Raw genomic sequence first — 16,669 nt, forward strand, 5'->3', positions numbered from 1 at the left:
ATGGCAGCCACAGATTAATCCAGCATGCTGGCCCTCCCTGAGCAGGAGCAGCCTCAGAACCAACCCCATGGACATGGTCCATTCTGGCTCCTTCCTCTTCTGCTGCTCTGACTCATGAGGATGGAGGACGCTAATCCTCAGTGTATGGACATGATGTTTTCCTGCACAGGATGATGTTCAAGTGTTTTGCCTCTGACCGGAATCACTACACATGGAATGAGCACTTGCTTGTTGTTCATGTTTGAGGGTCTTCTTCTGACTTAGAGGCTACTGGGTTCCTAAAATTGACCCTGTCTCTAGTTTTCCTCCTTCTGTCCCAGAAGAGAGGGTCTCATCCTCTGCAAGACCTACCTAAGGACCAACATATCCCAGTCTGGCAGGAACAGAAACCAGGCCTGGTTCCAACTCTTGCTTTCTCACACTGCCCTGGTCATGGTGCCTGGCATGTCTGGATAAATATCATTCTGTAAGTAGCTGAGCTTTTTTCAGGGCATGTGCCTCCTCCTGTCACCACTAAGGCAGCAATCTCACCCAAGCTGCTACTACACAAGGAGGCTGCTGAAGGTCTCAGGCCATCTCAGAAAGCAGACTGGGGACAGCTCTGTCAGGCCCCTTCTCTGCCCTTCCCTTCCATATGACTGTGGGCATATTCCCATCCTATGAATGTCCCCTCACCTGTCAATGGAACACTAAGGATCCCAAGGTTGTCCTGAGGTGGACCATACCATGGACCATGACATATATACACTTATTGGAGAAAAGTGCCCAGGGCAGTTTTATGCAGCCTTAAATATCTTGGAATAAAGATGCCACTTAAGATATTCCCAGTCAGTTTTTATTTTTAAAAGTTCTTAGTGTCAATATTTACAGTGTTACCTGGTTATATGGAACCAAGACCTGCTCTAGGTCAAGCTTCCTGCTGGGCACTTACTAAGGCCTTCGGTTGCAAATATAAACCATTGTAACTCAGAAGCATCTCTCAAGGACCTGAGAACCATTCTTAAGAGTAAAATCATCATAGGAATAAGCCCTGTCTCCAGGACTCCACAGGAGGTAGAATTCAGACTTTGGAAACTGCCAGCCATGGGCACTGACCTCCCCAAGTATTTTTTCTTCTTTGCCTCTACCAAACATCCACAAGCCCCTGACTCCTAATTATACAATCAAAGTGTAGCTGAACCTTTTCCCCTACTACTAGCATTTTAAAGTAATTTTTCATTTCCCGCTGTCATGTGTGACATTTTATAGAACATGTCCTGGGAGGCACCTAGAAGTCTGACCTAAGGATGGCCCCGAACTGGGTAAAACTAAAATTCTCAAACCAACAGAAGCTTAGATGAAGAGTTGGAAGCTCTTCACACTAAAATGAAGAGCTGGGTTGCTGACCATAAAATCATAATACAGAAAAGCAGCAGTGAAAACTTTCAAAAATACAACTACATTCATTCAAGACCACCCAAGACATCATCAACTCCCCAAAGTACTTAGAAGTCCCTCTTGACTGGCCAAGAGGAGATAAAGATGTGATCTGTTCTCCTGCCTCCATGTTAATTAACCTGCAATGAAGTCTTTTCCATTTGGACACAGTCCCATGTAATGGTGTGCACCTGCCTGTCTTCTGCATACTTGGGGTAGTGAAGTTTTGCTTGGTATCATACACTGTGGGGAAAATGTGCATTTTTCCACCATAGAAACCTCTTTCTATCCATTTATGTGTAGCATTGGGAAGTCAAATTAGATTACAAATGACCTCAGCACCTTCAGTCTGGGGTTTTTGAGCCCTGTTTCTGTTAGTCACTTAGGGCTGTTGTAAAAAGTTATTAAAAGGCTCTTGACTTAAAACAGCAGACAGTCAATTGGGGTGTTACAGATGGCTGGGTTGCAATCCATGGGTCAGGTCCAGGCCACTGGCAGTAGAATTTCTTTCTATGCAGACTATGGGCAGATTCTGCCTTCTGTGTCTCCAGTTTCTGGAGGCTGCAGTTTCCCTGGATGTGCCACATTCCCCCAGTGTCTGCCTCTATGTTCACATGGCCTTTCCTCTTCTGTGTTAGGCCTCCCTCTCTGTTATGATAAAAACTCAGCTGCATTCAGGGCCCACCTGGTTCATCCAGGATCATCTCTTGAAGTAAATATTATTCATTCCCATCTGCCAAGCACTTTCCACACAAGGCAGGTCAGGATAGGGGAGAACCTGGCCTGACGGCCCCACACTCAGCCTCCTGAAACTTGAAGAACCAACTCTCCATGTTCACACACCACAATCCCTCCCCCTCTACCTATCAGCTTCTCTCCTTCATGGTTACCAAGGACCTCACTTGTCCAAGGGAGTCTGCACCACTAGAGTGGCTCACATAGGAAGATTTTCAGAATAACCTCCTCTGTCAGAAGTGTGAGACTGGGCTGCTACAGTTGCTCCTCCTGGTTCCTCACCTGCTGAGAACACGTCTCAGGGGCAGCCAGGCTCTGAGGTCACTGGGAGGATTTTCTACAAGGGAGAGAAAGGTCCTCTTCCCAAAGGTCCCCTTGCTGCTCCTCAGCTCTAGAAGCAGAGAGGGGACAAGACTCCTCCTGGTCTAATTCAGGGCAGAACTTGTTGCCTCTGTGTCATTGTGTTATGGACACTGTGTGGTGTCAGTGTGGCTGGGTGGAGAGAAGCTTGGAGTCATAGAGTGTTAGTAAAGCATGTTCAGGAAAGTTGGTGTGATGTTCAGTGTAGGTGGCTGTACTAGGTGGAATATAGGAGAAACAGAGGACACTCACCTTTTGTGTTCCCACATGCTTTTCTGACCTGAGGATGCCTTTCTCCTCCCACTGTGCATGGACATCAACCCCAAGTCTTTTGACCTTTTCACTTGGATGTGCACCTGCTGCCCTCTCTGCAGACATTGACCTGTAGACATTGGACTGGGAATATGTTATGGTCTCTCTCCTGAGGTTTCTGGCTTTATGGACTGAGATGCAAATGGTTTGTCAGATTATCATGTCTTGCAAAAAACTCAGTGGGAAGTTAAGGGACAATGTCCTTTTGAAAGAGCTATGCCCAGACATTGAAAGATGAGAAAGAATTTAAAATAAATACATTCTAAATGAATTTCCCATTTAAAAGTCATTATGGAGCAGGAACTATCAATAATTAGCATGAACAAACACATAGACTGTAGATAGTCATCTTGTACTATTCCATTTAGACTCATGAAACAATGTTCTGAAATCCTGCTTGGATTTCATCCCACCCAGTTCATGAGACCACTGGCACTTGTGATCATTCGACTCACAAAGAAGGCAGACCACTGTTGATCCCTAATATTATATCCACACCATGGGACCAGACAGACACCAAAGGTTCACGTGACCACAGTGGCCCTGAGGGAAGGCTGTGAGTGATTCTTCTGTGTGCCTTTGCTTTCATTCTTGTGCTGCCATGAATATGTGGAGATTTTCAGAGAGGTTTAATATATTCTAGAGCATTCTTATATAATATACCATTGGAAAAAGCAACTCGCTTATAGAAACATAACAAACCTGAGTGATCTTGACCATGATGTCAATATGTATTTAAGTTTAGCTGCATTAAAAGAAGGAGACTGTCATGTACAACTAATTGGAACAAATAAAATTAAAAATTTTACAAAAGAGGAGAAATTAACAGGAATCAAGCTACTTTGGTACTCAACCCTCTGAAGTTGATTTCCTGTCCTGCTGGGTGTGGTGAAGGCTCAGAAGCACTAACCCTGTGTGGTCTGTTTCTCCCCAAAACAGATTATTAGCTCTTCAGAAACAAACATTCATTCCCACCGCCTATATTGTTACTACTGAGTCCCTTTAAATCTTCTGTCTCTATACACTCAGCTTTGAAATTCTCTGGTCAACAGTTCTTGACCCAATGGATTTCCCTGGGCACTATTCCATTAAATTGGGTGAAATGATGAACACGTTGTCACTAGATATTATTAGAACAGTGGAGTAATTTTGAAGAAATGGTGCGGCTCTTTGGGCTAGGTTCATACATCCTGGTGATTAATGGCTCATAGGAATCTGTCTACATATTTTAAGACCGGGATTGGAAATGTATCAATTCCATGAGAGCTTCTGGAATGTTTCTCCTGATAGAATTTCCACTTGTGAAAGCTGGCAGAATACTTGAGCAGGTGTCAGAATGAAGCTACAGGTGATGCAGGAAGTGGGCAGCACAGGTCCAGGCAACCTCATGAGACACAGGGGATGTGACCTGCACAGTGAGACAACCTCAGCCACTGATTCATGCTCAGACTGAGAATTGAGAAGCATGGGGCCCAGTCAATTCCTTTCTGCTCACAGTGATGTCATAGTGTCACCTGGATATGAGAGAAGCAGATCTTGGTTGTGTAAGCAAAAAGGTGATTACGGCCATGGATTAGGATCAGAAACCAGTAGTAGCATGTTCAGGCTACTTCCAGTCCTAACTCCCTCACTTCAAATGCCCTGTGTGTTCTAAGATCATGAAACACAAGGAACACATTATATGGGTGAAGAAGTTATGAAGTTCCAAGTTGTTCTGCTCTACCTGTTCTCCCAAAAGCAGCCCAATACCAGGAAGATATAGGCTCTGATACTTTCACCTCAGGGGATCCTCCTGCTTTTATCTCAGGCAAACCGTGATTGAAACCTGTTACATAGCACTGGTGGTAGGAAATTATTAAATATTAAAAACATAAAATAACAAGCTGGGGATATAGCATATTTTGTATAGTGCTTGCCTTGTAAGCACAAGGCCCTGGATTCAATCCCCAGCACAGCAAAAAAAAAAAAAAAAAATTTAAAAAAGGTGTCAGGAAGGTATTAGCTGCTTTATGGTAAAGAAAACATGGCAATGGTAATGCCATGCCTGCAGGAGGTGTGAACACCAAGGATGATGACAGCAGTTTATATATTGAACACAGTAAGTTTATTAAACATTGCCTGAATGTCTTATACATTTAAATAAAAGTCTTTATGATATAACAAGGCTTCTGCTTACACTGTACTCTCAACCAAGTGCCAAAGAGTTATACCACACTTGGAGTATTTTCTGCTTAATAATAAAAATTGAAGTCACCCAGTATGAAAAATTAGAGCAAGTGTTACCTCTATGGCTAGGACCATACTTACTCTAACAATGGATGAAAAACTCTAGGAATACATTATCCATGGGTCATCTACATCAAAGTCTAACTAGATCTCTAATTCTAGAAGATAAAACAATTTAAATTACCATCCAACAATGGGTATTAATATTATAGCAAACAATGGGTGTAAAATGTTAATATTGTAGCAAATCCTGTACCAGGCTTTAGGAAGAAAGAGGGGACACATTACGAATGCACCCACTCTTTATGGGTTACAAAGAGTAGCAATACACATACACAAGGATTTAATGATGTGCTAAAAGTGTTAAATGGAGACATAATTAGAAATGGAATGAGGGTGAAGATGGGTGGCCCACTGAGGTATGTGTACCCCAGAAAGATAAAGAGCTGTTAGTTTGAATAGTCCAACTATTCTCATAACACTTGGTACATTTTATTAACAAAGCACATATTAGTAGTCTTATTAAAAAAGAAGTAGAGGATGGAGATATAACTCAGATGGTAGAATGAATGCCTCCCATGCAAAAGCTCATGGGTTACAGCACAAAAAAGAGAAAAAAACTGTATTTAATGTTAATTCAGTAGAAATACAGTTTTGAAAAATTGCTATAGCAGAAGGGAAAAAGAAAACACATGGGCCTTTCACCTACACATCACTCACCACAAGAGATTCACCTCCAGATTGTCAGACAGCTGCCAGCAGACTGACTGCAGACCACCAGTGGAGCGCTAGCTGCCTGATGTTGCCTGGAAGTTCTCTGTCACACTACCTGCAGGGTTGATTACACGTGGCTGTCACCATTTTGAGAGAATAGCCAGGCCCCATAGGACCCCTGACCAGACTGACTGAGCCCTGTCTCCAGAATTCCTCAGCCAAACCAATCACTTCCTGCCTTGGGGGACCTCACATCGACTGACTGCTCCCTGCCACCACGACCCCCATATCAAATGACTGCATCCTATCACCGGGACCCCAGACGGACTGATTGCATTCGGCCTCCAGGATCCTCAATCACACCAAACACACTCGATCTCCAGGACCCCTGCCTGACCAATCGCACCCTGACTCCAGGACCTCCAGCTGATCACCTCCACATCCTGAGCTGCAGGTCCCCATTTGACAACACATTTGGAAGCCAGAGCAGACATCTTGGATAATCCTGGAAGCCATAACTCTGATCTTTAGGTGGGGCAAATCTCATCCTGAGACCCCTGCTGGAGACTTGAAGCTCAGTGTCAGGTACCTCTCATGCATCAGGCTACTGAAGACTGGGAGGTTTCATTACTATATTACTGTTATACTGTAGATTTTCCTTTTTCTCCTTAATGAAAAATGTTAAGTTTTTATTTCTTTACTTTCCTTCCTCTCTTTTCCTTTTGTCTACCTGTTCCCTCAGAGTCTCTTTCTCCCTTTTTGCATGCTAATATCCAATTTCTTTTGATTACACTCACACACTTTCTATAATCTAGAACTTCTGTATATTCTTTTCTTATCCCATAAACAGCTACATCCTACATCCCTCTGCATCCTCTTTGTCCTTCATTAGAAATGACAGACCATATTGCAAATCTGTTTGTTATACTGAAGATAATATTTGAACTCATTCTGTTTATTATGACAATTTTGTTATTGTCCTCATAGTGTCTATTTGGTGTAGGATTGCATACTGTCTTAATTGGGCACTGCTAATATTGATCTCCCCTTAAAGAAAAGGTTAGGAAACCTATAGGGCCACTATAAGCCTATAGGGGGAAATCTGCAATACCTCAGGTCTGCACTGCTAGAGGGGAAGATACATGAACAACATGAAAAAACAAGGGAAAAATGATCCAAAAAAATCTAGATTCTATATTAATAGATTCCAATGACAGTATGTTAGAAAAAATGTCAGAAAAGGACTTCAGATTATACATGATTAAGATGATTTGTGAAGCAATGGATGAGATAAGAGAGCAAATGCAGGCAATGAAAGATAATATCAATAACCTGAAAGAGCAACTGCAAGAAGCAAAGATCATTTCAACAAAGAGATAGAGATTCTCAAAAAAAAAACAAAAAAAAAAACAAACAGAAATCCTTGAAATGAAGGAAACAATAAACCAAATAAAAATGTCAATGGAAAGCATCACCAAAGGACTAGACCACTTGGATCACAGAACCTCAGACAATGAAGACAAAATATTTAATCTTGAAAATAAAGTTGCCCAAACAGAGAAGATGGTAAAAATCATGAACAGAATCTCCAAGAACTTTGGGACATCATGAAAAGACCAAATTTAAGAATTACTGGGATTAAGGAAGTCACAGAGATACAAACAAAAGAATGAATAACCTGTTCAATGGAATAATATCAGAAAATTTCCCAAACCTGAAGAATGAAATGGAAAATCAAATATAAGAGGCTTAGAGAACACCAAATGCACCAAATCACAACAGATCCACACCAAGGGACATTAAAATGAAAATGCCAAACATTCAAAATAAAGATAGGATTTTGAAGACTGTGAGAGAAAAGCATCAGATTACATATAGGGGCAAACCAATATGAATAGCAGTAGACTTTTCAACCCAGACTCTGAAAGCTACAAGTTCCTGGAAAAACATATTTCAAACTCTGAACAAACATGGTTGCCAACCGAGAATTCTATACCCAGCAAAACTAGCCTTCAGATTTGAAGATGAAATAAAACCCTTCCATGATAAACAAAAGTTAAAAGAATTTACAAATAGAAAGCCCATGTTACACAATGTTCTCAACAAAATATTCCATGAGGAGGAAATGAAAAACAGTAATGTAGGTCAGCAAAGGGAGAAAATACCTTAGAGAAAAACCATTCAAAGAGAAAACCAAGCTAAGTTAAAAACCAAAAATAAGCCCAAATGACTGGGAATAAAAATCAAATCTCAAAATAACCTTGAACATTAATGTTCTAAACCCATCAATCAAAAGACATAGACTGGAAGAATGGATTAAAAAGAAAGACCCAACAATATGCTGCCTGCAAGACTCATCCCATAGACAAAAAAATCCACAGACTAAAGGTGAAAGGATGGGAAAAAAACCACCACACACATGGACTCAGTAAAAATGCGGGGATTTCCATCCTTATATCAGATAAAGCGGATGTCAAGCCAAAGTTAGTCAAAAGGGCTAAGGAAGGACATTTCACACTGCTTAAGGGAACCATAAATCAGGAAAACAAAATGATAGTAAATATTTATGACCCAAACCATGGTGCATCCCTGTACATCAAACAAATCCTTCTCAATTTCAGGAATCAATTAGGCCACAACACAATAATTCTGGGTGAATGTCACACACTGCTGGCACCATTAGGTAGATCATCCAAACAAAAACTAACCAAAGAAACCATAGAACTCAGTAAAACAATCAATAACCTAGAGATAATAGACATATATAGAATATTCCATCCATCAACAAGCAGATTCATTTTCTTCTCAGCAGCACATGGAAATTTCTCAAAATAGAGCATATGTTATACCAAAAAGCAACTCTTAGAAAATGCATAAAATAGAGATACTGCCTTGTGTTCTATCAGATCATAATGGACTGAGAGTAGAAATCAAGGACAAAATAAAAAACAGAAATTACTCCAACACCTGTAGACCAAATAATATGCTCTTGAATGAAGCATGGATAACAGAAAAAATCAGGGAGGAGATAAAAACATTCTTAGAGATCAATGAGAATGATGATAAAACATATCAAAATCTCTGGGACACTATGAAAGCAGTACTAACAGGAAAATTCTTTGCATGGAGCGCATTCCAGAAAAGAATGAAAAATCAACAACTAAATGACCTAACATTACAGCTCAAAGCCCTAGAAAAAGAAGAACAGAATAACAGAAAAAGTAGTAGAAGACAGGAAATAATTAAAATCAGAGCTGAAATCAATGAAATAGAAACAAAAGATACAATTCAAAAAATTGACAAAACACAAAGTTGGTTCTTTGAATAAGTAAACAAAATAGACAAACCCTTAGGCACACTAACAAAGAGAAGGACAGAGAAAACTCAAATTACTAAAATTCGTGATGAAAAACAAAACATCATGCCAGATACCATTGAGTTACATAACATAATGAGAAGCTCCTTCTAAAATCTGTATTAAAATAAAATAGAAACTACCGAAGACATTGACAAATTTCTAGAGACATATGCTCCTCCCAAGCTGAACCAGGAGGACATACACAATTTAAACAGATCAATATCAAGCAATGAAATAAAAGAAGCCATTAAAAACCTACCATCCAAGTAAAACCCAGGACCAGATGGATTCTCACCCGAGTTCTAGAAGACTTCAAAGAAGAACTAATTTCAATATTTGTCAAAGTATTCCAGAAAATAGAAAAGGAGGCTACCCTACCAAACTCATTCTATGAAGCTTATACCCAAACCAGGCAAAGACACATCAAGGAAAGAAAATTATAGATTAATATCCTTGATGACTATAAATGCAAAGATCCTTAACAAAATATTGGGAAACCATATCCCAAGGCATATTAAGAAAATTGTGCACCACGATCAAGTGGGGTTCATCCTTGGAATGCAAGGATGGTTTAACATCCATAAATCAATAAATGTAATCCATCATGTCAACAGACTTAAGGATAAGAATCATATGTGTTATTGATGCAGAAAAAGCATTTGACAAAATACAACACCCCTTCATGCTCAAAACACTAGAAAAATAGCGATAGTAGGAACATACCTGAACATTGTAAAGGCTATTTATGCTAAGCCCATAGTCAGCATCATTCTTAATGGAGAAAAACTGAAAGCATTCCCTTTGAAAACTGGAACAAGACAGGGATATCCTGTTCAACATTGTCCTCAAAACTCTAGCCAGAGAAATTAACAGACTAAAGAAATTAAAGGGATATGAATAGGAAAAGAGGAACTTAAGCTGTCACTATTTGCTGATGACATGATTCTATATTTAGAGGATCCAAAAAATTCCTCCAGAAAACTTCTAGACCAAATCAACAAATTCAGCAAAATAGCAGCTTATAAAATCAACATGCATAAATCTAAATCTTTTTTATATGCAAGCCATGAAACATCTGAAATGGAAATGAGGAAAACAACTCCATTTGCAAAATCCTCAAGAAAAAAATAATAAAATACTTGGGAATCAATCTAACCAAAGAGGTAAAAGATCTCTACAAAGAAAACTACAAAACATTGAAGAAAGAAATTGAGGAAGACCTTAGAACATGGAAAGATCTCCCATGTTCTTGGATAGGCAGAATTAATATTGTCAAAATGCCCACACTACCAAAAGTGCTCTACAGATTCAATGCAATTCCAATTAAAATCCCAATGATGTACCTTACAGAAATAGAGCAAGCAATCATGAAATTCATCTGGAAGAATAAGAAACCCAGAATAGCTAAGGCAATCCTTAGGAGGAAGAATGAAAGAGGGGGTATCACAATACAAGAACTTCAAATATACTACAAAGCAATAGTAACAAAAAAGGCATGGTATTGGCACAAAAATGGACAAATAGATCAATGGTACAGAATAGAAGGCACAGACACAAACCCAAGTAAGTACAATTTTCTCATACTAGACATAGATGCCAAAAATATGCAATGGAGAGAAGATAGCCTCTTCAACATATGGTTCTGGAACAAACGGAAATCCATATGCAGCAGAATGAAACTAAACCCCTATCTCTCACCTTGCACAAAAGTCAAATCAGAATGGATCAAGCACCTTGAAATCACACCAGAGACCCTGCATCTTATAGAAGAAAAAGTAGGTCCAAATCTTCAACATGTCAGTTTAGGATCAGACTTCCTTAACAGGACTCCCATAGCACAAGAAATAAAAGCAAGAATCAAAAACTGGGATAGATTCAAACTAGATAGCTTTCTCTCAGTGAAGAAAACTATCAGCAATGCAAAGGGAGAGCCTACAGAGTGGGAGAAAATCTTTGCCACTCATACTTCAGATAGAGCACTAATTTCCAGAATATATAAAGAATTCCAAAAACTCTACACCGAGAATACAAATAACACAATCAACAAATGGGCTAAGGAAATGAACAGACACTTCACAGAAGAAGATCTACAAGCAATTAACAAACAAATAAAAAAGTTCACCATCTTTAGTAATAAGAGAAATGCAAAACAAAATTACCCTAAGATTCCATCTCACCCCAATTAGAATGGAAATTTTCAAGAATACAAGCAACAATAGGCGTTGGATATGGGGAAAAAGGTGCACTCATACGTAGCTGGTGGGGTTGCAAATTAGTGTAACCACTCTGGAAAGCAGTGTGAAGATTTCTTAGAAAATTTGGAATGGACCCACCACTTGACCCAGCTATTCCACTCCTCGGCCTATACCCAAGGGACTTAAAATCAGCATACTACAGAGATACAGTCACATCAATGTTCATAGCTGCTCAATTCACAATAGCCAGATTGTGGAACCAACCTAGATGCCCCTCAGTTGATGAATGGATAAAGAAATTGTGCTATGAATATACAATGGAATATTACTCAGCCATAAAGTATAATAAAATTATGGCATTTGCAGGCAAATGGATAAAATTGGAGAATATCATGCTAAGTGAGATAAGCCAATCTCAAAAAACCAAAGTACAAATGATCTCGCTGATAATTGGATGATGATACATAATATGGTGTGGGAGGGACTTGAGAATGGAGGAAGGAGGGACTGTATAGAGGGAAAAGAGGAGTGGGAGTGGTAGGGGGAAGGAAAAAATAACAGAATGAATCAAACACCATTACCCTGTGTAGATGTATGATTACACAGTGGTATGCCTTTACTTCATGTACAAATAGAAACAACATGTATCCCATTTGTTTTCAATAAAAATAAATTTAAAAAGATAATATATGAAGAAAGGCAAGTCAAAACAGATGTTCAATGACTTTAGCCCTGCTTTTAACTTAGATTATTTTTTGTACTTAGTTTGCTTGTGGTAAAATATTTTCATGTGCTAAAATTTCTGCTTGAAATTGCATAAAACTCATCTTGTAAAATTGTTTTGCAAGTCCATTACTTAGGAGTGCTTTGGGCATAGGCAAGAGACCCAGAGATGGGATTACAAAATTGTGGCCCAGAACTACACTACAGATGGCTGATGGGTAGAGATTTGCATAGTTCAGAGTCCTGGGTATGAACTCATACCTTAGACTCAAAATGATGTTGAGCTGAATGGTTGGCCACCTTACCCGCAACTTGGTTCTTAAGTTATTTTATGATTTGAAGCTTTGACCTTGCTTTTGTGTCCTTTCTAAATACTGTGTACTTGATCATTTTCCATGTAAACCAGTAACCTGGGCATTGAGGGTGTTTTAATTCTACTGTACCTTATGAAACCTGTAAGGTTGGTCTTCAATCACTCTTAATAGGACTGAAAATCAGTACAGTCGGGAAGTTGGATGCAATCATGCTCTAACTGACTAGTGGTTTTGAGGGGAATACACCAAGAAAGACACACACAGAAAAGCAGAACTATGTGACATTGGGTAGTTAGGAGAGACATGATACCTTTTATGTAAATTATAATCCACTGTAAAAAATGTGTTGTTTTCTAGGTATCTTACAAGCAGGAGTAAGGCATTTACGATTGAGGATAATTAGTGGCAGTGCTTTGCTAGCTGCCTTATCAACATGCCATTCTCCCTCTCCTCCTTAACAGTTTTTCCTTCAGGTAATGGATTGCAGGATGCTTAAGCATTCTGAGAGCACACAGCATCTTCAGTCTGTTGAGTGTGACTCGTTGGCTGTTCAAGCCCTTATGTCCTTAGCTCCATCTCCCAGTCAGACCAAGGTCTCAGGGATCTGAAGGTTCATATTCAAAAACTCAAGTTGAGAGGCTCATGGCATATGTGGAGCGACACAGGCTCAGGAAGCACTTTCCATGAACATGGGGGATGGACTTTGGGAAAGCATGTGGACACTAGTTTTTTAAAGTGTTTAATTTGAACAGGTAATTTGTAGTTTCTAAAATGTTGATCTACAGCCCACTGTCTTCTTACACATGTACCAGTGAAAATAAAAGTTAGAGAGAATCACTGCCCTCCCCAAGAAGGGAACTGCACGTTTTCTAACATTCCTTGAAAATATACATTTGACAATCCACACACCTTTACATAAGTGGGAATACAACACATACCTGACTAATTCTGTTCTACTAGTGAATGCCCACAAACCTCTTATAGGCTTTCTTTTTTAAAAAAAATTCTGCAAAGCTTTGCCCATCATTTTCTCATTTCTGGCCTGACACTTGGTACAGTGCCACTTTCCCTTTGTTTAGGATTGAGTCCCAAGCAGAAGTGAAACCATCTGACAGGGCACTTGCTATTTTCACAATGTATCATTTCTCCATAGGCCAACTGATTCACAGATACTATGTAGGCTCATTTGAGCCACTGGAGAGGTTTGCAGGGTTTGCTTTTTTCTCTGTTTTGGCCATGGAGCCTGTGGAGTGCTTTTTCTTCTTCAAGGTCTTTACTTTGTTTCCTCTTTGAGGTCTTTGCTATTTTTTCCTTCGGTGTTCCTGAGGTGATGTCATCATGGTCATGATTATTATTAGATACATTCATCACTTGATTCACATTGTTGAGTAGCTGCAGGGCAAGCTTGTAATTTGGCTTTTCTGCCAGTGCAATTGTCTCATTCTTTGCCTTCTCTTGGCCAACTTTGCAGCTGTTGCCAGTGGTATCCTTGATCTTTTTAGGTGCCTCAAAGAGTTCCATGTTACCATCCTTTTGTCTGTTCCAGCTTTCTGCTTGCTCTACCATCAGACTCGGGATCTGAATTTTCTCACTGTTCATCTCCTGTCTCCAAATCAGGGCTCTCTGGATGCAGCGCAGCACTCAGCATTTTGGGTAACATCTGCCTCTCTTTTCAACTTCTCATAATGCTCTTTCAAATCTTTCAGGATTTTTTTTTGCATTTCACATTCATCTCCTGTATCAGTAAGACATTTTTCAGTAGGTCTAAAGGCAGAGACTCGATGGAGTCCAGGTAATCCTCCACATAGTTTACCAGGTGGATCTGCTTTCTTTTGGCAGGATTCAGCATGGTTCAGCTAGTGGTGCCCCCTGTACTCGGTGAGGATTTCCACTTCCTGCATCCCACCCCCTAAAAATAGATCTGCAAAATGCAGAGCTCTCTCTCTGGCCCTGCCCGACCAGCAACTGCACCAGCTAAGGCCTAGGGCACCCAGTGCACATTGGCAGGGGTCATAGAGGAGGGGGCTCCCAGATGGATCCCTGCTGGCCAAGCGCCATGTGGGGTGGAGGAGGCTTGTACATGGATCCCACTGACTGGGCAGTGCAGGGGTAGAGTAGACCCCCACTGGCCAGGAGGTGCTGGTGGTGTGGAGGGGGGTCCTTGATGGACCCCTGCTGACTGGACATGGTTCAGGGGTGGGCAGGCAAATTTTAGGCATGCACATCTGGAAAGGGTCAAGGGCCAAGGGCCGACCACTGCCACACCAGGGGGAAGAGAGCCCAGCCTGGAGGACAGCACAGCAATTTTCCCCTAAAGGGACACTTTAAAATGACCCCATTATGGGAAGGCCCTGAACGCTTTAGACCCTTCAGCAAGGACCCTCCAAAAAAGCCTCTTGAAAGTTCCCCTTTGAAGCATCCTCCCTGACCCAGAAAAGCACGGTGAAAACACCCAGCACTGGGAGGATCCGTCCCTGGGGCATGGTGGGAATGTTGAGGCGCCTGCATCCCCAGACATCTGCAGCGATTCACTCTGGCCCGTGCTGCTCCCGCATGCTCCCTTGTGCCCTGATGTGGGCAGGAGGGCACAAGGAAGAGCTTTGCTCTCTGGGATCTCCTCCGGTGGATGCCTCTGGGCCCCAGAGCAGGCCTTGTGTGGATTGGGGCTCTAGACCTGGAGTCAACAGTGAGTGAAGCCACGTGGGGGTGTGTCCAGGCCACCGTGGCTTTCTGAGCATGCCCAGCTCTCAGGCAGTGCTGAGCGGGAGAGGCAGCCACTTGGTTCAGGTCTAGGCCCGCACACTCTGTGGGCCCTGGTGCTGTGGGGGCATTGGTGTTGTGTCCACTGGAGCATTGGTGTCTGTCTGCTTCAGAGCTGGCAGGGCCCCAATGCCTGGATCACATGCTGGACCAATCACTGTCTTCAGGTGAGGCAACTGCCCTGCCCTCAGGGAAGGCTACTGTCCTGGGAGTTCTCAGATGGGTGTGTCTGGGGCAGCAGGAGCGCTACAGCCAGACCCCAGGTGTCTGGGCCTGGAGGTTGGGGATCGGGGCAGGGAGATCTCAGGTACTGGGCAAAGCTGGATGAGAGGTCAAGGACTCCAGGTGATTGGCAGGTGCTGCACCCAAATCTGGGTTGGACAAAGGGAGGCCAGGGACTGAGTGAAGGCCAGGCTCTGAGTGCTTGGCTGGTCCTGTGACTGGTGTCTGGGGTGGGGACCATGACACCATTTATCCATGATGAGTTCTGCTTCCTCAAATGTCGAAGCTTGAACATTAGAGAAGAACATCAAGGGAAGAATATTAATCAGGTTTTATTTAAATGTAATAATACAGACTTCTCCTGGGAGGGAGAAGAGGGCCATGACTGATGTTCTAGAATCCCATGAAGTGAGCACACCCTACATCTTTTATAGGTTAAGGTCTCTTTTTGTTCTCCAGTTCTCTCCCCCCTTATCTCTCCTTCCTGCCTACTTTACAGGGCTTGGTTTTGCAGGTGAGATGTAAAAAGTCAGAAATGGAGGGGGCAGGGGGAGGGCCAAAGTGATTCAGCCAGGCAAGGGCCCAGGACATTAATTAGAAGTTCCTTGCCTGAAGTCCTTGATAAGGGCAGGTAAATTTGGTGATCAATGTGCTTTGGAGATCCTTGACATTCCATTCTCCCAGGGGCAGTCTCCAACTTCCAGAGGCAGATGGCTCTCATGACCTCCATTTCTTTCATTTGACCCAATCCCCTATTTCTACACTAACTGCCTGTCCCCAAGTCTGGCTTTAACTGGAGACCCCCAACACTGTTGTGGCAGACCCCTGCAGCCCAGCCTTTTCAGATCCCCCAGTGTCTTTCTCATTTGGGTTTGGTTTTGTTTTTAATGTGTTTTTAGTTGTTGATGCACCTTTGTTTTATTAACAAGTTTACTTCTATGCTGAGAATCCAAACCAGGGCCTCACACATGCTAGGCAAGCATTCTACCACTGAACCACTTCCCAGTCACACTCTTTTGGTTTTGAAGGAAAAGAATCCAAACTACCTAGGGCTCTGGGTGCCTGAGGCTGGAGAGGGACTCAAGACATGAGAGCAGGAACTGACATTTTATTCCTTTTTCTGCTTGTGTGAGTGAGTGTAATTTTGTTGGTGGGCAGTGCTATGCCTGTCCTGTTGTTTGGGATGCTTTAAACACCATCCTAGGGAGGATCCAGGAGTAGAACTCATGATTTTCCTTTCAGTTATTACTTGTTTCCTGTTTTTATTTTTGAGAAATCATAACTATGTTTTGAACAATTCAGAAGAATTTGGGGAAGGGAGGAGTACATTTTTA

At 41.6% G+C, this 16,669-nt stretch overlaps 1 pseudogene; it reads right to left on the reverse strand.

The window, feature by feature from the left end:
• Positions 1-13,347: 13,347 nt before the first annotated feature.
• On the reverse strand, positions 13,348-14,202 carry LOC124965317 (inhibitor of growth protein 1-like; annotated as a pseudogene).
• Between the last annotated feature and the right edge of the window lie 2,467 nt (positions 14,203-16,669).

This window comes from Sciurus carolinensis, chromosome 15 (genome assembly GCF_902686445.1).
Source record: "Sciurus carolinensis chromosome 15, mSciCar1.2, whole genome shotgun sequence".
Classification (NCBI taxonomy): Eukaryota; Metazoa; Chordata; class Mammalia; order Rodentia; family Sciuridae; genus Sciurus; species Sciurus carolinensis.